The 22123-nt window shown below is 41.1% G+C and overlaps 1 protein-coding gene across 5 annotated transcripts in view; it reads left to right on the top strand.

The window, feature by feature from the left end:
* The window catches only part of LOC124480674 (leucine-rich repeat-containing G-protein coupled receptor 6), a 167642-nt gene that overhangs the window by 134636 nt on the left and 10883 nt on the right, over nt 1-22123 (top strand). The window lies entirely within an intron of this gene.

A 22123-nucleotide genomic window follows, 5' to 3' on the forward strand; every position in this document is an offset into this window, starting at 1 on the left:
AGTTTGAAATACATGAAAAATGTAGCTCCTTCTTGATTTTTATGATTGAGCGCTGGCTGCTCTTTTTCTGATATTCAACTAAATTGTCAAACAAATTCCTCTGACGTTCATATAGTTTAACTTACAGAAACAAGTTTTACCTTAAAATGTAGGAAAACTTGTCCTCTTTCAGCCAATTTAACTACTAAAGAGCTCACATTTATAGATTTTCAGTTTTGAGCCTTGAAGCGAGAGCAGCCTTTCAAATTCTCTCACTAACTTCATTGGAGAGGTGGGTAAAATTCGTCAGAGAATTTCGAAAGTAGACGTGTTCTTAAACTGCAGGTAGAGTCGTATTTCTGTCCGCACAGACATATAAAGGACATCTCTGGTTTCGGCAGAGTCTTGGGTCTCGGAAAATATCCTCATTTTTTGGATTGGACGTATAGTTTTGCGTCTAGGTTAACTTGTTTGAGGTGTGGATTCCAGCTAAATGTGATTTTTCTCTCTGCCCAGCTCGTTAGCGATCACAGCTGCGCCATCACCGTGGTAACCAAACAGACACGCACCATGAAAGCAGAATTGGGTGACGTTTTGGAAACTGCCAAAAGAGTTGTACTTCTGACCGCACAGACACATAAAGGATATCAATGGTTTCGGCAGAGTCTGGGGTTTCGGAAAATATCCTTATTTTTGGGATTGGATGTACAGTTTTGCGTCTGGGTTAACTTGTTTGAGGTGTGGATTCTAGCTACATTTCTCATAATCGAGCTAGCGCGATGGCTCTCCATAACTAAAAACGGTTCGACTTTTTTTCCACAATCGACCAAACAAGATATGTACATTGAGCTTAAAGTGTACATAATCTAGCTAGATCGTTTTTATTTTAGCAAGTTTTACAGAAATCTGCAAAAATCGAGGCTCACTGTCATAGCTGACCGTCACGAACAGCCAAACCAGGCCTTGGGTAAGTGTTTGCTGCACTGCTGGCGTTAATCCTACGAACAAACGCTAAGTAACTGGAAAACCTTTACTGTTATTTGATGATATTGAACACATATGTAAAGTAACTTGTCTTTTCTCTATATATCTTCTCCGTTTTCAATTTGAAGTTGTACATCTAGCTTATGTAGATGTCCATTGCATCCTCTCTAGCTTCACGCCTTTGGTTATTATTCAAGCCTACGGTGTTAATACATACCACTTTGACACACTTGCAAGAAATGATCCGCTGCATAGATGTATCATGATCTTGTTATTTACGTATAAAAAACTCACCAGGGACAACGACAACATCGTCAACCCTGCACTATAAATTATTATTTTGATGTCATCTTAAAGTGTCTGAACAGGACAGGGTGTGCAGTTACGCATGATTAGTTTCTCCTCTGTCTTGAACCTGAAACCTAGATTCTAGGTTAGAAATGTTGCCAGTCTGTTGCCAATGACCAACAGTTGCTACCTTTTCCCAGCAAGTTCAAGTCATTCCAGTGTTGTCCTTTTACAGGGTTGCCAGGTCTGTGTGACAAAACCAGCCCAATGGCCAATCAAAACCAGCCCAAAACCAGCCCAATATCTGAACTCAAAATATGCCCCTGCCAAACCATATACACTTCTTTCAAAGTCCAACAGCATTGCTATCATTGCCAAATGTATTGTAATATCTACAAAGTAACACCAAATGTTTAGTATGCCAGCATTAAAAGCGGTTTTCAGGAGGTTTTCTCAGGAGACTGAGAGCATTAGGCACGTGTGCACACATACAGTGCGTGTGTGTATGTGGGCATGCCCAATGTCCATGTGTGTATGTGCTGATCTGGAGTCACCTTGGTAGGATTTGGGCATAAATAGCTCTCTCTTGGAAGTCGCTTTGGATAAAAGCGTCTGCTAAATGCATAAATGTAAATGTAAATAAATGATTTCATTTAAAATAGATTTTTGTTTAAAGATTTTCATGTAATTTGCATGCAAAATAGGTCTACCCGAACCAGCGGACAAAAAATTCAACCCGCGGCAACACTTCAAAAGTAGCCCAATTGTAGCGACCACCAGAATGTCGCTGAGAGGCTAAATAAGGGAGATTCACTTGAGTGACGCGCTGCCAACAATTTCAATGTCCGCTCTGGAAGTTACGTTCTTCTGTTTATTTATAGGCAGATACATATATTTCTTAAACAGGACAGCAGATAGAAAAGTGCAAGTGCTTCTCTGCAAAGTGGCGATATTAAAATACATGCAATTCTTCCAGTAAAAGTATTAGTTAATCCAAAATTCCAATAGTCAGCATATTTAGCGGTCAACAAAAAATGTGCTCTCCCTACTCACCCCCTTGCCATACTACCACAGGTGCCCAGGTGCATATATTCATTCACTAATTCCTATGCCAATACCCACGTGGCTTGCATACACGCCCACCAGAGACCAAAATAAAAGCACCAAAGCACAGACCAATTCAACCATGACATATGGCCGCTATATTCCAGCCCCTAATTATTACCAACCATAGTTGTAATAATTAACATTACATAGCACTATAACATCAAAGTCATGCAATACACATAAGTATTCTTGTGTGTTCCAAGAGGCAGCTGGCTCTTCTTTCTTCAAAGGGTGTAAGTACAGTCTGGGCCAGAGGTTCAAGCACATAGCCCATCGGAGTGATCTTTACCATCACTCTCTGTCCAGTAAGTTGGTGGGTCAGTCGTCAAACAAACAAACAAACAAACAAGCAAGCAAGAGTTCTTCAGGCTTCCGCCTCTTGTAGAAGACAGACCTTAGTTATTGGCCTGTCCAGCTGGTTTGTCTTTGTCTTGATAAGCAGCCTTCGTACAAGACCTCTTCTGTCTGGGAACGTTTGGATGACCTTTCCCATTATCCAGGAATTACGAGGTGCTGTCTCATCCACAATGAGGACTATGTCCCCCACCGTGAAGTTGCGCTTCTTGTCACACCACTTTTGCCGTTCCTGCAACTGTGGTAGATACTCCTGGACCCACCGCTTCCAAAATAAATCTGACATGTACTGGACTTGCTTCCAGCGGCGGCGAGCATAGATGTCATTTTTATGGAACTCCCCTGGTGGTAGGAATGGAGAGGATTTCAACAGCAACAGATGGTTAGGGGTCAGTGCTTCCAAATCATTAGGATCAGAAGATGCCTTAGTAAGTGGGCGGCCATTTATGATTGATTCTATTTCACAGACAATGGTATAGAAACCTTCTTCATCAAGATTCTGTGACCTCACTGTAGAATTAAATACTTTGCGTACTGACCTTATAAGTCTTTCCCATGCTCCCCCATGGTGCGAACCTGTAGGGGGGTTGAAGACCCACTTGATGTTTTTCTGTAAAAGCATATCATTGATACGGCCCTGATTCCAACCTTCAATAGCTTGCCTGAGCTCACGCTCTGCTCCAATAAAGTTTGTCCCATTATCAGAACGCAGTTCCTGAACTTGGCCACGCCTCGCTATAAAGCGTCGTAATGCGTGGATAAATGAATCAGTATCCAAAGAGGACGCTACTTCAATATGGATGGCTCGTATGGTCAGACAGGTAAATATTACTCCATATCTCTTTACCAAGCTCCTCCGGCTCTTGACTTCAAAGGATTCGAAGTAATCCACTCCTACCCAGGTGAATGGTGCTTCGTCTGGACAGACCCTATCCGCAGGCAGATCAGCCATCTGTTGGGACCCTGGCACTGCTTGCAATCTGCGACAGACAACACACTTGGACAAGATACTTCTTATAGCTGTAGAAGCGCCTGTAACCCAAAACTTCTGACGCAACCTTGCCAACATATAATTGCGCCCACCATGGCCCACTTCTTCGTGTATGTATCTAAGAAGTATGCTCGAGATATGGAGGTCTTTAGCTAGTATGATGGGATGCTTTGCCTCTTCCGGCATAGCAGCCTTACTTAATCGTCCACCAATTCTTATAATGCCATCTTCCAGCACAGGAGAAAGTTTAAAGGTGGAACTGTTCTCACTAACGCACATACCGCTCTGCAATTTATCAAGTTCATCGGGGAACCTTGCTCTTTGGCAAAACTTAAATATTTCCATCTCAGCGTTTTTTAGCTCATCCATGCTCAGTAGATCACTTAATGTATGTACTTTAGTCATTCCTGCTTCTTGTTTTGTGAAAGGCCCCTGGTGTTCACTTGGGCTTACTTGCTTCCTCTTACAAAGTGACCTGAGAAGACCTTTAAGCCTAAGGATCCATGGCACAGACTTTCTCAATCGAGTCCAGGAGGAGAAATTATTGATTAAACGAGAGGTAGCATCTTCCTGCTCTGAGCAATGCACAGCATTCACTAAAACACTGACCTTGACCTCTGGATCATCTGGTAGGAGTTTACTTTGATCTGGGTTCACGGGCCAGTCCTGTTCAGGATGCAGAAGATACTCGGGTCCTGACAGCCATGTAATATTCTTAATGAACACATCTACACGTAATCCTCTAGATGCTGAATCTGCTGGATTGCTAGTGGTATTCACATACCTCCACTGAGATACCTGAGATACTTTGAGAATTTCAGAAACTCGGTTGGCAACAAACGTACGAAATCTTGACGTCTCATTCTTGACGTCTCATTCTTGATGTATTTTAGCACAGTTGTACTATCGCACCAAAATACTGATGGCTGAAGCTGCATATGCAACTCCCTTTTCCAGAATGTGTCCATACGGCTTGCCATTGTAGCAGCAATAAGTTCCATGCGTGGTATAGAAACAGACTTCAATGGTGCTACCCTGGATTTACCCATGACAAAGGCACTGTGTACCTCTGAATGTGCATTATGCGAAAGAAGGTAAGTCACCACACCATAGCCATCCTCGCATGCATCTGAAAAATGATGTAAGCGTGCCATGATGACTTCTCCAAAGTCTGGTGGTTTCAGGCATCTTGTGGCTTGGAATTGTTCCAACTGACTGAGTTCTTCCAGCCACTGTGTCCATTCCTTTGACTCTAATGGTGGAATAGGATCATCCCAACCAAGTTCTTTCCTACATAGCTGTTGCAGAATAATCTTAGCAGTAAGGACAACAGGACTCAGGATTCCTAGAGGATCATAAATTGAACTCACAACTGAGAGGATACCTCTTCTGGTTATAGGTTTTTCTGGGACCACTATCTTAAACTTGAAAGCATCAGATTGAATGCACCATTGTACCCCTAACACTCTCTCCACAGGAAGTATGTCATGGCTCAAACTTAAGTTCTTCATATCTTTTGCCCTTTGCTCTTCTGGTATTGCCTCAATCACAGCACGTCGATTGCTCATCCATTTGGTCAATTTGAAGCCGCCTTTAGAGCATATGGACAAGAGGTCATGATAAAGTTTCACAGCTTTCTCATCAGTTGCCGTTCCTGCTAGACAGTCATCCACATAAAAACAATGTGATAATTTCTCGATTGTTTCCTGGCTGAATTGCTCTGCATGATCCTCTGCACATTTTCTCAAGGCAAAATTAGCACAACTAGGTGACGAAGTTGCACCAAAAAGATGTACCTTCATTCTGAAGTCCACCAATTCTTGTGCCATGTCCCCATTTGGCCACCAGAGGAACCTCAACAGATCCATGTCTTCAGGAGGCACCCTGACCTGATAAAACATGGACTCTATATCTGCCAGGATCACCACTGGTTCCTTCCTGAACCTGGTCATGACTCCAACTAGTGAGCTAGTGAGATCGGGTCCCTGCAGAAGCTCAGCGTTCAAAGACCTTGACTGGAAAGTTGCCCCACAGTCGAACACGACACGGAGTGTTCTCTTCTAGGGGTGGTATACACTGTGGTGTGGTATATACCACAATCTTTTATCACCGCGGGCCAGTTCTTCCGAGGGGACTTGTTCTGCATATCCCTTGGAGATAATGTTGTGCATAAATGCTGTATATTGCTGTTTGAAAGATGTGTCTTTAAAGAATCGTCGCCGCAGATTTACAGTGCGTTGTTCTGCAACCTTTCTGTTGTTTGGCATACTCAGTTGACTGTTTCTCAAAGGCAAAGCGATCTGGTAGTGGCCATCAAAAAGCTGGGCAGAATCTGTGACCAACTTCATAAAGTTTTGATCTTCCCTTGACAGACTAGGTTGTTCATCCTGGCCGCATTCTGGGAAATCCATTTTAAATTGCTGCTGCCAAAGGTTGTCAAGATTCAACACAGAGATCCTATTAACTGTTAACGGTGTCAAGTTCTTCACCATCGTCTCCCCCAAGTGGTCCATTGACAGTCCATCCCAGAAGGGGTCTTGATTGCATAAGGTCCATTATCCACGCTGCGAACTACTTCCAATGGCTCCAGGACCTTTGGCACATTTGTTCCTATCAGCAGTTCGACTCTTGAGTCAATTTCTGGCAGATGTATGTGTCTCAAGTGGGGCCATCTCAGAAGATCTCTTTGATGTGGAATGTTGTCTCGATTGACGGGCATGCTTTGTTGTGTGTACGTACTGGGCAACTGACAGAACTGTTCATCATCCAGACCTGCCACTTCTAGAACGGTGACCACGTAGCTGTTCACCACCTTTTCTTGACCCATAGTACATAAAAGGATACGGGTCTTCTTTCCTGAGAGTTATGCATCAAATTCTCTGTACAAAACACAGCAGTGCTGCCTTGATCAAGGAAAGCATAAGTAATCACAGTCTTATTGCTTTTACTAGACTTAATGTGCACTGGCACTATGGGAAGCTTACATTCATGATCACCAGCCCCAGTGAGACCACTAGACACAAAAGCTTTATCCACTGCAGTACCTAGCTCTTGTTCGGTTTCAGGTTCTGTCTGCCTTCCCCTCGATGGAATAGGAAGTAGTGTGGGGTGTCTTAAATCACACACTTGACAAGACAGGCGCTTTCTACAGTCCCTGCCGATGTGTCCTTCACATAAACAGGCAAAGCAAACACCATTTTCCATTAGGAACTTAATCTTTTCCCTGTGAGTCTTTCTCCTCAGCTGGTGGCATGACTCAAGTGTATGTTCAGCTTCACAATACAAACAGAATTTCGTTGGTAAGATACGTTCTGGTATATATTCCATTGTTTCTGTGTTAATGTCCCTAGTATTCATGGTTGTAGCAAAACTACTTCTGTTGGGTCTCTGTATGGGCATTGAGGCAGTTCCAGTTAGATTTTTACTTGGTGGAGTATCTTGAATATTCCCAAAAACAGGGTCTGTTAGAATTCGTACTTGTTTTTCAATGAAGTCTACGATGTCACTGAATGTAGCTCTTCCCTGACGTCTCTCCTGTATCTCACATGCAACGGTTCTCCAGCGATCCCTTAGCCTGTATGGCAGCTTCTTTATGATTGCAATCATATTCGCAGGCATGTCCAGTTCATACATATACTGCACGTCATTCATAATATTACAGGAACCTCTGAGGAAGAGACTGTAATCTTGTAGTACTTTGACATCATCTGGCTTAATTGGAGTCCAAGACAGAGCTTTCTCCATATATGCGGCCGCAATCCTTTGCTCATTGCCGAAATGTTTCCGTAGCAAGGCCTTCGCTTGAGCGTAGCCCTCCTCGGGCTCAACATGCAGGCAACTTCTCACAAGTGCTCTTGGGTGCCCTCTAGTGTATTGTTCAAGGAAGTACAAACAATCACCGTAGTTATTAGACTTGCTTTCAATGCCACTCTCAAAGGCCCTCATAAAAGAGTGAAAATGCAATGGATCACCCTCGAAAACCTGTATATCTCTTTTAGGCAAAGATGACAGCTGCTGTTGTTGCATCAAAAGAGTTGTTATTTCATTCTGCTTCTTCATGACGTCAAAAACGTTACTTGGTTCATTATGAATGGAGGGTCCTTTAATGGTTTTCCCATGTTGAGAGTGATTTGAATGAAGATTGGGCTTGCATGCACGGTCCTCTGAGGTAAAGTGCTGGATCTGAGTGTGAATGGCCAATCCCACTTTAGGTCTTGTGACAGGATCGCCACCGGTATCTAGCACAATCCTTTTAGGTAGTTCAATTGACTGAGGAATAAATGGGGCGGCATTAGCATTGAATTTCTTTGAATTTTCTTGAGCTTTGCTGAAGTATGAATTCATGCCATTTGATTGTTTCGTTGCAGTGCTTCTAGCACCAGTCAAGCTTGCAGACCTCAACACACTCACTTTAGCCATATGTGCTGCAATGTTCTCATCCAGCTTAAGCTTCTCTTTACGTTTCCGTATTTGCTCTTCTTCCTCCTCCAGTGCATGTTTGTCCTGCATAAGGTTTTGTTGCGCCATTAATGCTGCCAGGTCAGCTTCAGCCTTAATGCGGGCAGAAGAGATGCTTGATACAGAAGAGTATGTAGAGGTTCTACTTGGAGCATTTGATATGCTGTCAGTTGATATGCAGTGTCTTGCGGATCTCCCTGCATTGCAAGGTCTTTTGCTGATAGCTGTGGATGACAAACATTCTCTTGGTTTTCCGACATGGTACATTGTGCCATCTCCTGAGATGAAGCTTTCATTCCAAAGTCGGGAAAATGTGCACAATTATTTTCAATGTTGGCGGCGCAATCATTTTCAACAGTCTTCATAGTCTGACCATTTTCAATAGAAACAGAGTTTATTTCACCAAGGGGGACTTCAATTTCATTTAACCACTGTGTCACAGAACCTTTGAATGTATCGCTATATTTTATAATACTCGAGAACCAGTCATTTTGTGTGGCTTTTTGATCATCAGGTAACAACGGTAATAGTGCTTCATGTAACTCAAGGGCAGAATCATAATGTTGTAAAAGAGCATGCAGCCTGAAGTTCACCTGTTGTGCATTTTGATTTTGTTTCATTAGTTCTTCCGTAGCAGGAATCAAACTTTTGATTTTATTTACATGTGTTTTACACTCCTTTTGAAGCCTTTCAATTTTGCCGATCAAAGCCTTTCCAGTGAGTTTGACTTCCCGTTTAGGTAAAGAGTCGAGGACATCATTTACGGTTTCGTTTTCGTCACTCATATTGTATAGCAGTTCAACAGTCAATAACCTAAGTTCAACAATTCATTATAGCCTTCTCAACGGTCAATGTATCCAATTTAGAGAAGTTTTCACGAGCAGCAGACAGCGTTCCCAAAGAGAACACGCTCCAAACAATCACAGCTGCGTTCTATCCAATTATAAATGCATGTGCACAGGCCTACCAGTCTGGAGTTCGCTTGGCGAAGTCTTCTGGCTTTCACGATCAGTCCGAGGTGATTCCAAGTGTCTTCGTTCAGTCACATCCACATCATGTCTGGCATTGGCTAGGCCAACGCGGATCCACTTTTTTGTTGACAAATGTAGCGACCACCAGAATGTCGCTGAGAGGCTAAATAAGCGAGATTGACTTGAGTGACGCGCTGCCAACAATTTCAATGTCCGCTCTGGAAGTTACGTTCTTCTGTTTATTTATAGGCAGATACATATATTTCTTAAACAGGACAGCAGATAGAAAAGTGCAAGTGCTTCTGTGCAAAGTGGCGATATTAAAATACATGCAATTCTTCCAGTAAAAGTTTTAGTTAATCCAAAATTCCAATAGTCAGCATATTTAGTGGTCAACAAAAAATGTGCTCTCCCTACTCACCCCCTTGCCATACTACCACAGGTGCCCAGGTGCATATATTCATTCACTAATTCCTATGCCAATACCTACGTGGCTTGCATACACGCCCACCGGAGACCAAAATAAAAGCACCAAAGCACAGACCAATTCAACCATGACATATGGCCGCTATACCAATTCCGCGGGAAAACCGTGGACCTGGCAACACTGTCCTTTTACCTTCAAATTCGTTCAACCCAGACTTCAGCAACTGGAGCCGAGTGCACCAGCTGGGCGTACGCCTGGACGTACGCTACGTCCGACGTAGAATTGAAAGTTACGACTAACTTAAAGTTACGACTAGTGCACCAGTTAGACTTAAGCCCTTTATGTGCTGCACCTGGTGTACATTTTACGCCTAGTGGGGAGCAGGCGTAAGTTGGAAAATCGGACCAATATCCTATCCATAGTAGCCTAATTAGGGCTAACACTAGTTTGATCGCACCTGCAGCGCGTCTTGTTAATAGGCAACATGGAAAGGGCATTAAGGCGAGAAAGTTGTCCGTGGTAGCAGAAATCCACTGTTTATTTTGTTGTTGATCGATTTCCAGCTGATTGTTTGTTTGTGTTGATATTATTATACATTTCCCCGTGAACACGCTTCTATTCTCAGTATACAAACAATATGTTTTCTAATTTCTCAATCAGTAAAATGTATTTTCCTTTTCTTTTGTTTTTCTGGCTTGTTTTGAAGGGAGATAGGCTAGCTATAAAGTGCGCTTCGGATAGGCTCAGAGAATGTCCGTGGACTGGCTCTGATAGGCTCTTAAATGTGTTGCTTGGCAACGACCAACGCTTTCGCATTTTCACAAGGACGCGCATCTTAAGACCAGACGTAGCTACGACCTTAGTCTGTCAAGCTTGGTGCACTTGGTGTAAATTCAAATCAAAAAGTAGGATGTAGCTAAGACCGACGTAAGAGTTAAGACCAACTTTTTTACGCCCAGCTGGTGCACTCGGCTCCAGGTTTTCTGCTCGATTTTCACATTTTCCTGCAGCTCATCTTTCTGAAATGTTCCCATTTTTGTTTAGCATTTTTCTTCTTCTTGTCTACTGTTTTCTGCCTTCATCTTGCTCCAGGTCCTTTCAAAAATACCTTTCACAGCAGTATCTTCCAACTGCCAGTACTTTTGCATTTTTTTCCTCTTTTCTGCCTTGCTGCAGGTCCTTTTTAACATACATTTCAGGCCTTTTGAAACTCCAGCAAATAATTTTCTGCTAAATTTTCACATTTGTATGCATTGTTTCTCTTCTTTCTGATTGTTTTTAGTTTTTGTTTAGCATTTTTCCTATATTTTCGGTAGTTTTATGCCTTCGTCCAGCTCCAGCCCCTATTTAAAATAACTTTCGGGCACTTTGAAGCTTCAGCGTATAACTTTCTACTAAATTTTCACTATTTTCAGCTTTTTTAGTATGGTCAGCTATCTCCGGTTCAGGTTTTCAGCATTCTCACTGCTGTTTCGCAGGAACAGCCTTTTCTAGTTATATCAACTTCTTAGTTCTTCCGCCGTTTCGCAGGAACAGCCTTTTCTAGTTATATCAACTTCTTAGTTCCGCCGTTTTTGGCCTTTAACTAGTTCTGCATACTTTCACCGATTCCTACAATTTTTGTATCAAAACGTTCAGCTCCTTCAGGAGATGATGGCTATGACTTGTGGTATTTCTCACTTTTATACTTTTGAAAGAATTAAGGTTTTTGTGCAAATTATTGTCCCATTAAAAGTAATGGTAAATCCTTTCAAATCATTAAAAAGATTCCTCCTCTTTCAAACGTAACTGCTTCAGCATACTTTCAGCTAGAGACACCATTCAAACTTTAAAATGTTCACAAGACATTCAGCTATTCCCAAATGATTCAACTTTTTCAAATATTCAGCCAATTTTGAATCATGACAGATTTAAATACATTAAAAAATGTAGCTCCTTCTTGATTTTTATGGTTGAGCAGCCAGCAAAGTGGCACACTCTGCTGGCTGCTCTTTTTCTGATATTCAACTAAATTGTCAAACAAATTCCTCTGACGTTCATATAGTTTAACTTACAGAAACAAGTTTTACCTTAAAATGTAGGAAAACTTGTCCTCTTTCAGCCAATGTAACTACTAAAGAGCTCACATTTATAGATTTTCAGCTTTGAGCCTTGAAGCGAGAGCAGCCTTTCAAATTCACTCACTAACTTCAATGGAAAGGTGGGTAAAATTCGTCAGAGAATTTCGAAAGTAGACGTGTTTTTAAACTGCTGGTAGAGTCGTATTTCTGACCGCACAGACATATAAAGGACATGTCTGGTTTCGGCAGAGTCTTGGGTCTCGGAAAATATCCTCATTTTTTGGATTGGACGTATAGTTTTGCGTCTAGGTTAACTTGTTTGAGGTGTGGATTCCAGCTAAATGTGTTTTTTCTCTCTGCCCAGCTCGTTAGCGATCACAGCTGCGCCATCACCGTGGCAACCAAACAGACACGCACCATGAAAGCAGAATTGGGTGACGTTTTGGAAACTGCCAAAAGAGTTGTACTTCTGACCGCACAGACACATAAAGGATATCAATGGTTTCGGCAGAGTCTTATGGAGGACTAAAAGTGCCACAATGAATTAAATAAATACACCAGTAAATAAATAAATACACCATTAAGTAATTACTTAAATGTGTCTTTAATTAATTAAAATAGACATTAAATACATAAATGTGTTCTTAAATGTGTCATGAATTAATTAAATACCAACTCATTTCATGTTTGTATATATAATTATTTCACTATTTAAGTATTTAATGCTACATTTCATGCTACATTTCATGCTACATCTCATGCTACATTTCATGCTACATGGCATGCTACATTTCACAACGAGTTGTGTTGCAGTGCTTCATTAATTGTGTTAATCTGTCAAACTCGCTCATCAAAGTCAGTTAGGTGGGGCTAGCGCGAATCTAGTCTGATCCATTACTTTGATCTGAAGTAGAGTGCCTAGATAGTGACAATGGAGGATCTCCGTGAAGTTTCTAGGGAGTTGGTGAGAGAAATGTTAGATTTAGCAGAGGATGTGGAAGCAGGATCTGCTGACCCAGAGCGTGTAGCCAGTAAAAGGTATCTGCTGTGATGGAGCGGCAGGTATCGTCTGTGACTGAGCCGCCGGAGCCGGAGGATTTCTGGTCAGAGCTTCCTCTATCAAATGTGCTGCTTCTCTAAGCAGCTCTGGATATTTTCGCAATTTTATCCTGCACCTCAAATGGCATGGGGGCTAGCAGGATTGAGTCTTCCCCTTGTATCAAACCCTTTCCTGCCGGACCATTCAAATATGGGAAATAAAATTCCCATGGTTCCCGCCTTAATATCTTTGCCGTCCAATCACCGATTGTATTTCTGAAAACTGCCAGATACTCATGACAACTTAAGCTCAAAGCACATATCATTGGTTAAGGGGTTACTAGGTCCCCATCCCACTGACTTTGATGGGCGAGTTTGACAGATAACACAATTAATGAAGCACTGCAACACAACTCGTTGTGAAATGTAGCATGAAATGTATCATGAAATGTATCATGAAATGTATCATGAAATGTAGCATGAAATACTTAAATAGTGAAATAATTCTATATAAAAACATTAAATGAAATGGTATTTAAATAATTCATGACAAATTTAAGAACACATTTATGTATTTAATGTCTATTTTAATTAATTAATGACACATTTAAGTAATTATTTAATGGTGTATTTATTTATTTAATGGTGTATTTATTTAATTCATGGTGGCACTTTTGATCCTCCATAGAGTCTTGGGTCTCGGAAAATATCCTTATTTTTGGGATTGGATGTACAGTTTTGCGTCTAGGTTAACTTGTTTGAGATGTGGATGCTAGGTAAATTTTTGTTATTCTCTTATAATCGAGCTAGCGCGATGGCTCTCCATAACTAAAAACTGTTTGACTTTTTGTTCCACTATCGACCAAATTGGCCAAACAAGGTATGTACATTGATCTTAAAGTGTACATAATCTAGCTAGATCGTTTTCATTTTAGCAAGTTTCACAGCAATCTGCAAAAATCGAGGCTCAAGACAGTCATAGCTGACCATCACGAACGAGCCGTGGCTGGGGTAAGTGTTTGCTGCAGCTGGCGTTAATCCTACCTTTAAAATGCTTCGTAACTGAGGAGTATATTTACTTTTTATTGGCGATATTGACAACAGAGGTTAAGGAACTTGTCCTTAATCAAAAGATGGTCTCCGTTTTCAATTTGAAGGAGTTGATGTAGCTTATGTAGGAAATATTCCATTGCATCCTCTCTGTAGCTTCACGCCTTCGGTTATTATTCAAGCCTACAGTGCGGTGTTAATACATACCACTTTGACACACTTGCAAGAAATGATCCGCTGGTTAGATGTAGCATGATCTTATTATTTACGTATAAAAAAAATCACCAGGGACAACGACAACATCGGCAACCCTGCACTAGTTATTATTATGATGTCATCTTAAATTAAGTGTCTGAACAGGACTGGGTGTGCAGGCACGCATGATTAGTTTCTCCTCCGTTTGAAACTGAAACCTAGATTCTGGGTTAGAAATGTTGCCAATGTGACCAACGGTTGCTACGTTACAAGAAACAAGGAACCAATCCGATTGGCCAACGCTCTTCACTGTTCCACTGTCCTTCCACAAGTACTTTCCAGCTCTGAAAAGAGTTCCAGAAACTACATTTCTGCAAATTTTTCCCTCTTCTCAACGTATTTAGCATCTTTAGGTGACTTCATTTTATAAGCATGAAAAATAATTCAAAATATGAACATCATTCATCTCCCATCTCCTTCTTTAAACCTTCAACTTTTTCTGCTCGGACTTATAACTTTTTTTCAGCCATTTAATCAATTCTGCCTTTTTTCCAGCAAGTTCAAGTCATTCCAGTGTTGTCCTTTTACCTTCATATCCGTTCAACCCAGACTTCAGCAACTGGTTTTCTGCTCAATTTTCAAATGTTCCTGCCACTCATCTTTCTGAATTTTTCCCCTTTTTGTTTTATTTCATTTTTCTTCTTCTTCTTTTCTTCTGTTTTTTGCCTTCATGTTACTCCAGGTCCTTTCAAAAATACATTTCATAGCAGTATCTTCCAACTGCCAGTACTTTTGCATTTTTTTCCTTCTTTTCTGCCTTCATCTTGCTGCAGGTCTTTTCTAACATACATTTCAGGAGTGGGTTGCACCAACTAGTCTTTGCTAAGACTGTCTTAAGTCCTAAGTCAGTCTTAGTTAAGAACGGTCTTAGGCCCATATCTAACGCCTGTTGCACCAACTGAATTTACGACCAGTCTTAACTAAGACTGGTGGTAACATGCGCGTTCATGAAAGTGCCCGTGGAATTCTAGAATGGAACGTGCGTTGCCATGATACCCATACATTTTTACCATGATGATACCAGGGATGCCAGACGCCTGGCGGAAACGCTGCTTGACAGCGATTGCCTCGGCCTTGTTAGGCAAGTTGACATAATGCGGTAGGCGGCGACTCAGTGCCAGCGAGACCCTACGAATAACTCTACGAGCTGTAGATTTATGCACGCCGATCATGTCCCCCATGGTGTTTTGAAATGCACCGTTTGCATAAAACCTCAGTGCAATTAAAAGCTGTAACGTTGGCGTCAGGGCAGCATTTCGGTCTGCCTGAAAGCGCAAATCGTCGGACAGTTCGTCCATTAGAGAAAAAATCTCAACCCTACTGAAACGAAACCTCTGAAATAACTCCTCATCATTGTACATATCCAGCGGGTTAGTTCTGTCTCGCACTACTCTCTCACGTCTTAAAGCGCGTTCATTATACAATCTATAAATTAGACGCGCCATTGTTATAGGCTACTTGTTGTTTTAGCTGCACTCAACGGTTTTGTGAAAATTAGCCTACTATAGAAACCAACACAGAAAACGTTCTGTTTTAACATAAGACTCCTCTCCACAGGGCGTAACATTTAGGACTAGACTTAGGGAAAAAGCAGCTTAAGTCAGCGTGGTGCAACAGGCGCAACATAATTTTAGACATAGAACGTTGCGTTTCGCCAGTCTTAGCTTAAGACTGGTCTTAAATCCTGTTGGTGCAACCCGCTCCAGGCCTTTTGAAACTCCAGCAAATATTTTTTTGCTAAATGTTCAAATTTGTATGCATTGTTTCTCTTCTATCTGATTTTTTTTCACGTTGTTTTGCATTTTTTCTGTAGTTTTATGCCTTCGTCCTGCTCCAGCCCCTATTTAAAATACCTTTCGGTCACTTTGAAGCTTCAGCTTATAACTTTCTGAAAAATTTCACAATTTTCTTATTGATTTTTCTCTTTTTTAGCATGTTCAGCTATCCCCATTCAGGTTTCCAGCATTCTCACTGCTGTTTCGCAGGAACAGCCTTTTCTAGTTATTTATTTATTTTCCCACCCCTAAAACTTTGTCAATATTTGGACTACATGGGCAACCTAGGTGTCAAAAGTTTCGTCTTGGTAGCAATTGAGTTGCTTGTATTGGGATTTACGTTCCGTTGCACAGTTTAGTAAAAATTACGTTTTTGTGGCGAAAAGTGAAGCTAACGGTGGCTAACTTGCTAGCCACAGTCACTAACGTCACTAACGTCATGAAAAGTCGTGTGACCATCTCAAAACTCGCGTGACCATCTCTAGCAGAACATTAGTTTAGCAGCTCGTTAACTTCTGGGAGATGGCTAAGCTAACTTCTTTACAGCAAGGCAGCTGCAGAAACGCCACAAGCAAACAGGCCTGGGTGATAACTATTTGCTCATTTTACTTTGTGATATGACACACAATTGTGATGTGTAATGCACAATATAAGGTAATATTATTAAGGAAGTACATCTACTTTCGGAAACAGTAGTAGTCTACAATTTCACTGAAGCATTAGCATCATGACATTAGCCTCTGCAGGGTTTTTCCTGGGTCAAAATGGGTCTTCGGTGCTAAAAAAAAATAATATATGTATATATATATTCTTTGTTTTTCTTATTTCGAATCAATATATTTATTCCCAAGTGTTTTGCACCCCCCCCCCCCCCACACACACACACACACACACACATATTTTCGTCCTATTTCCCCTAAAGCAATAAAGTTATAAAGTATGTTCTAAATGGCATAAATGCTGCCAATTAATAATTGACGTAACAACTTATTGTAAATGGTCAGTGGCCTAGCCTATCGATTAAGGTAGGCCACTCTGAAGCATGTACACTGCCTGCTTCATTTGATCTTGATAGGCTAACCATTCTGTAGCAAATATTAACAATAAACCCACTTTTTATTAATTAAAACTACTTCAGCATAATAATGCACCTGAAATACAGACCTGAGAAAGGGCAGCAACCCTATCAAATTAACAGACAATAACAGACAATATGTGCAAAAGCAGATGCTATTGCAGGGGAAGAATACAAACAACGAAAATCACCAGTTAACTTGATTTAAATTTGCAAGAACTATAGACTTATAGAATAACGGGCTTAAGAACTGACAACATAAGTTATACGATTTACAGTTCTCAAGGATGCACACACGGAATCTCAACTGCGGTGTGAAGCGCGTGTCCGTGCTATTCTCTGACATGCACTCTAACAATCACTGTTGATAGGCTATACGGACTAAACCTTTGTACAGCCTGATTTCTAATACCGTGACGGCAGAAATTTAGCCATAGAGGAAACACTGCACTGTATGTTATCATTCCAGGTTAAGAATACCAATGGAGGCTGCGTTTGAAATCGTAAATCAAACTTTTGTCAGCATTTTGAGTGTAAATGTAATTAGCATTTGTAGGCTACAGGTGTACTATTCGTCGGGCTGGCCCTCGCAGCGGAACGACAGTTTAGTGGCCGCTCTGTCCATTCGCGCACCTCACAGTTGCGTATTGATCAGACAAAAAGACAGTTTTTCAACTGGATTATTATTGCTCTAAACAGAATGAGGGTTTGGCTGTAGCCTACTTGAAACATACTATTGAGAACATATTCGCTGACATGCATTGCACGCGTGATGAACACAGGTTTTTTCTTTTCTTTATTGCTGACTTTTTTTGCCTTTGGCGCTCGGGATTTGTCATTGGCGCTTGGGAAAACGGCTTTGACGCGCGCCAACATTTTCTCTATGTAGGAAAAACCCTGCTCTGTTGCCCGGGCCACACATACTACTGCGGTCTATGATGCATCTATTTTCAATTGTTAAAATAAACATTCCTCACAAAAACGTTTTCGTTGTAGGATTTATTAGGACATTAAATTACAACTAAACGATTTGTTGGTGAAATTATCATTACCTGTGGTTTCAAACCAGTGTAGCTCACTGCAACGCTGTACTGTAGCCTAGTCTAGAAGACTAGCTAAAAATACATTTCCACAGCTGTTAACAGTTCGTAGGATGTCAAACGGCGGCACATGTTCGACACTACCCTTTACTTCAATCAAAAGTCTTTCAATAGGTGAACCTGTCTGACTAGTGACTACTAACCTGAACTCCATTGCCACAGCTAAATATGATAGCTCTATAGCTACTACGCTGATATTATTAGATTGGATTAAGAGTGAAAAATACCACCCCTCAAAAATCCCAACCATTTGGCTTTGTTGAGAAAGCGATTTTGAGTGGAACTGCCATCTCGGATTTTTGATTTAGGTCGTGAAAGTCTTTGTAATTTGAACGAGTGCGGGTCGCCCGTGAGACCGCCTAGTATTTTAGGCGGCAGCCTTGCTAGAAAGCGTCATAGTAGCTAGTATTTTCGTAATTTTATAGTTCAATTTTACACGAAAAAACTGAAAGAGGGAAATATTATGACGATATGACTATTGTGAAGACAGCCAGCTGGTGAGATTTTAATGTAGGTTGCTGTAAAAACGTTGATTTGTTTGCTACGTGAGAGCCTCTAGTCAGCCTCCATTGACGATTTCCGGCAGCAACAACAGTGTTGTCGACGAGTGTTCGACAACACTGTTGTCGATCTGCGTCTGATGAGTATTTTCTTAATTTTGTACCAGGGTCAATTCTACATCCAAAATGGAGAGCAGTGTTTTAAAGATATGGCGATTGTGAAGAAAGCCAGCGGCAGCATTTTTTTGTTATTTGTGTAAAACTTGGAATTTGAGTGAGACCGCGTCTTGTTTTGACGTTACAGACTCGGCTCGCCCTCTGGCAGTGTGTAGTAGTAGGCTACAGTCCGTTTGGACCCCTCCTAATTTGCGATCAAAATATTAGTGCATGACTGGTCTACCAGTCCAGCAATCTTTCCATTTCTTCACAATCAAATCCGTTCCACTTTATCAGTAGGGAGAATACCCATATAGAATTCCACTCCACGTTTTCTAGAAAAACAGCGTCACGCACGCAGATTCAACTCCCATATTCTTTGATCGACGCATCGCGCTTGTAGCTAGCACTTCAGACATGACTGTTCCACAGACGAGATGGACATAAGGTAGGTTTTTTCGACGAAGAGGAAAGTAAGTCAAAGTTGCCCAGTTTTCCCTTCAGTGGCCAAAGCACCCTTATGAGACATTCTCTGACTATAATAGCGTTAGTTAAGTCACAAAGATCCTTCTGCAAACATTATGATTATTGCTAGCTAGATAAACAAGCTTTTTACCTACATCTAGCACTAGGCTATACCATACTTTATTTACCCATTACAAGTGGAACAGTATTTGTTGATTTCTTAATCTGGGTCTGAAATATGTTGTGCTTTTGGCCGTGTTCAGACTTAGGCGTCTGTTTCAGGCAGAAAGAGATGACAAAGATGTTTTTTCCAAGTAGCTACAAAATAAATTGCTGGTGTTTTTTTTATTGCCACAACAACCGTGAGCTAATCAGGAGTTAACCTTAGCTAACATGCTAGTTTGTCTAGTTTGTCTAACATTGTCTTCCAATTTAAATAAGGTTGCTCAACTTGTAATTTTGAGAACTTGCAGAATTTTATTGTTACATGTTAGTCTGTAACATGAAGGCAAAACTGATTCAACCATTGTTAAACCACTATTAGTATGCTGCCCATGCATAATAAATTCGGTATTGGTAAATGGAGTAGGCTATATGGCTGATACTTTTTTGGGCTGTGCCATTTAGGCACCGGCCGCCACATATTGCGTTTCGTAAAACATTTTTTTTTATCGCTATTTAGGTTAAAACACGCAGCGTATTCGTTCAGCTGCATTTCCTTTCCCCTGCTCTCCCTCCGTCTCTCTGTCACTCATGCGTCTTTCTCACATAAGCACAGTCACAACGTCAGCACACGTTAGCAACAATGCATACATATGCCGTTCTAGTAAGACCGACAGCTATATCAGGCTCAGCGAGCCTTCAGCATTAGTGCCGTAGCTAAAAGTCGAGGAAAGTTGAGGCTACTTTTCGCTAGGTACCTTACTCACATTTACATTTAGTCATTTAGCAGACGCTCTTATCCAGAGCGACTTACAGTACTCGAAGTTTCCCCTTTGTTCTTTTGGTGAGAAGTCTCAAGAGCTAGCTTACCCGGCGTCATGGAGCCGACCAGTTAAATAGTTGTTTAGCACTAGCGTTGCTACATGCATAATGCAGAAATGATATGTTAGTTGTTGTTAATTTTGTGAAGGTGTGAATCATTTTGGATTAATATTTAATGTAACAAATTATTAACAAATTAACTGTGTAACGAATTATTAACGAAGGAATTATTACGACCCCCCCCCCCCCCCCCCCCCCCCCCCCCCCCCCCCCCCCGTCTGACGACCCCAACCCCTCCCCGCCACAATTAGATTTCTAATCTGTGGAAAAGACTACAGGTTTGAACACAAATTTGATCATTTCTGAACTGTCCAGTCATGCTTTAGGGAGATGCTTTTTTTTATGTAGCCTACATAATTATTAGGCTACTAAACCTATACCAATTCTGAATTGTATATGCTGATAACATGATTTACATCTCAGAAATCTTCATATGAAAAATCTACATTAAGCTTATTATTATTATCCATTGCTTATTGGGAAGTTTAGTTTTCAAAATATTTTAATGTCCAGCCCCTCAGTGTATGTATTACAACTAAGGTAAATTGTTGTGGTAAATGCACCAGAATGCAGGAAATTGCATCTACATCTTTAAAACAATTCTAGGTGAACAACCCCCAGACCCCCCGCATAATGTGTCCCCCCCACTCTCGAAATGCTGCTGACGCCCATGGCTACAGTACTGTCTTCAATGCCACACATTGCCACAGCTATGGCTTTATTATGTCTATGGCTGTTCTTTAATGCTGCAGAATGCTCCAATTACTTGAATGGGGCATCCCAACGTTCTGCGGTGAACAATTTTCTCATATTTGACCGTTGCTATGCACATTTGACCGCTGTCAAGAGAAGTGGCCTTTACATTATCCCTTACAAAAGAAACGTTCTCATTTCCGGCGCTTTCAAACAATCAGTGAAGTGTGGATAGCAACAGCAGCTAGCTTGCCTCTAGCAAACTGCTTTTGAATTAGCCATGTACCCCTAAATTAATATCGAACTTATTTACGTTTTGGGGGGCTTATTTTCAGTTAGCAGACGGTACTATTTGAATCGCAATTCCATCTGAAATACTGCTAGTGACAACGTTACAGTAGCTTGTTTCAAAGGGGGTTCCTTGTTTCAAAGGGTGTTCTTAATGAATTATGCAATATGAGTAGGCTAAATGCTTGAAAATATCACTAGAAGGGAAAACGGACCCACCTGCAACCGACGCAAGTAAGCACACCCTACAATTTCCCCAGAAATTGTACCCTCTCTAGTTTTATTTTGAGACATTTTGCTCACTGCCAGTAGCCTTCTGTAGCCTTGTTCTGCTTGACAACTTTTAGTTTGATGTTCACAATTTTTTTGTCAGCTTATTAAAAAGCATAAAAGAGAGATCTTGTGTATGTCCTCATTAAAATAAGAATTTGAGTTGATTTAGGCATTTATATGATATTTCTTATTTGGCAAGTGCCTCTCAGGTGATGTTACGGAGTAATCCAAACGTAATATAACTAGTAGTGTAACTAGTTACTTTCAGCAGTGATTAATCTAGTAAAGTAAAGCATTACTTAAAAAAAAGTAACAAGTAATATATTATTTTTTTTGAGTAACTACCCCAACACTGATCAGCACATTTACATTTAGTCATTTAGCAGACGCGCTTATCCAGAGCGACTTACAGGGACATTCCCCCCGAGGCAAGTAGGGTGAAGTGCCTTGCACAAGGACACAACGTCATTTGGCACGGCGGGGAACCGATCCGGCAACCTTCTGATTACTAGCCCGACTCCCTCACCGCTCAGCCATCTGACTCCCCCCAAGCACAGGGGAAAGTGTGAACTAGTTCTAGCCAGGTGAAATCACTGGATTTTAAGAGCAGACTGACCGCTGTAAAAGAGGGGACTATTTGCATATATTGAGAAATTTCACCCCAAAAAAGCTTAAAAATATATGAAATGTGCCTTATTGTATTCCAGTATTTTATAGAAACGTGAAAACATTTCCTCAAATACTGAACCAGCAAACTTTGCAAAACACAACATTTGTCATTGCCAATACTTA

This window comes from Hypomesus transpacificus, chromosome 18 (assembly GCF_021917145.1).
Source record: "Hypomesus transpacificus isolate Combined female chromosome 18, fHypTra1, whole genome shotgun sequence".
In the NCBI taxonomy this organism is placed as follows: domain Eukaryota; kingdom Metazoa; phylum Chordata; class Actinopteri; order Osmeriformes; family Osmeridae; genus Hypomesus; species Hypomesus transpacificus.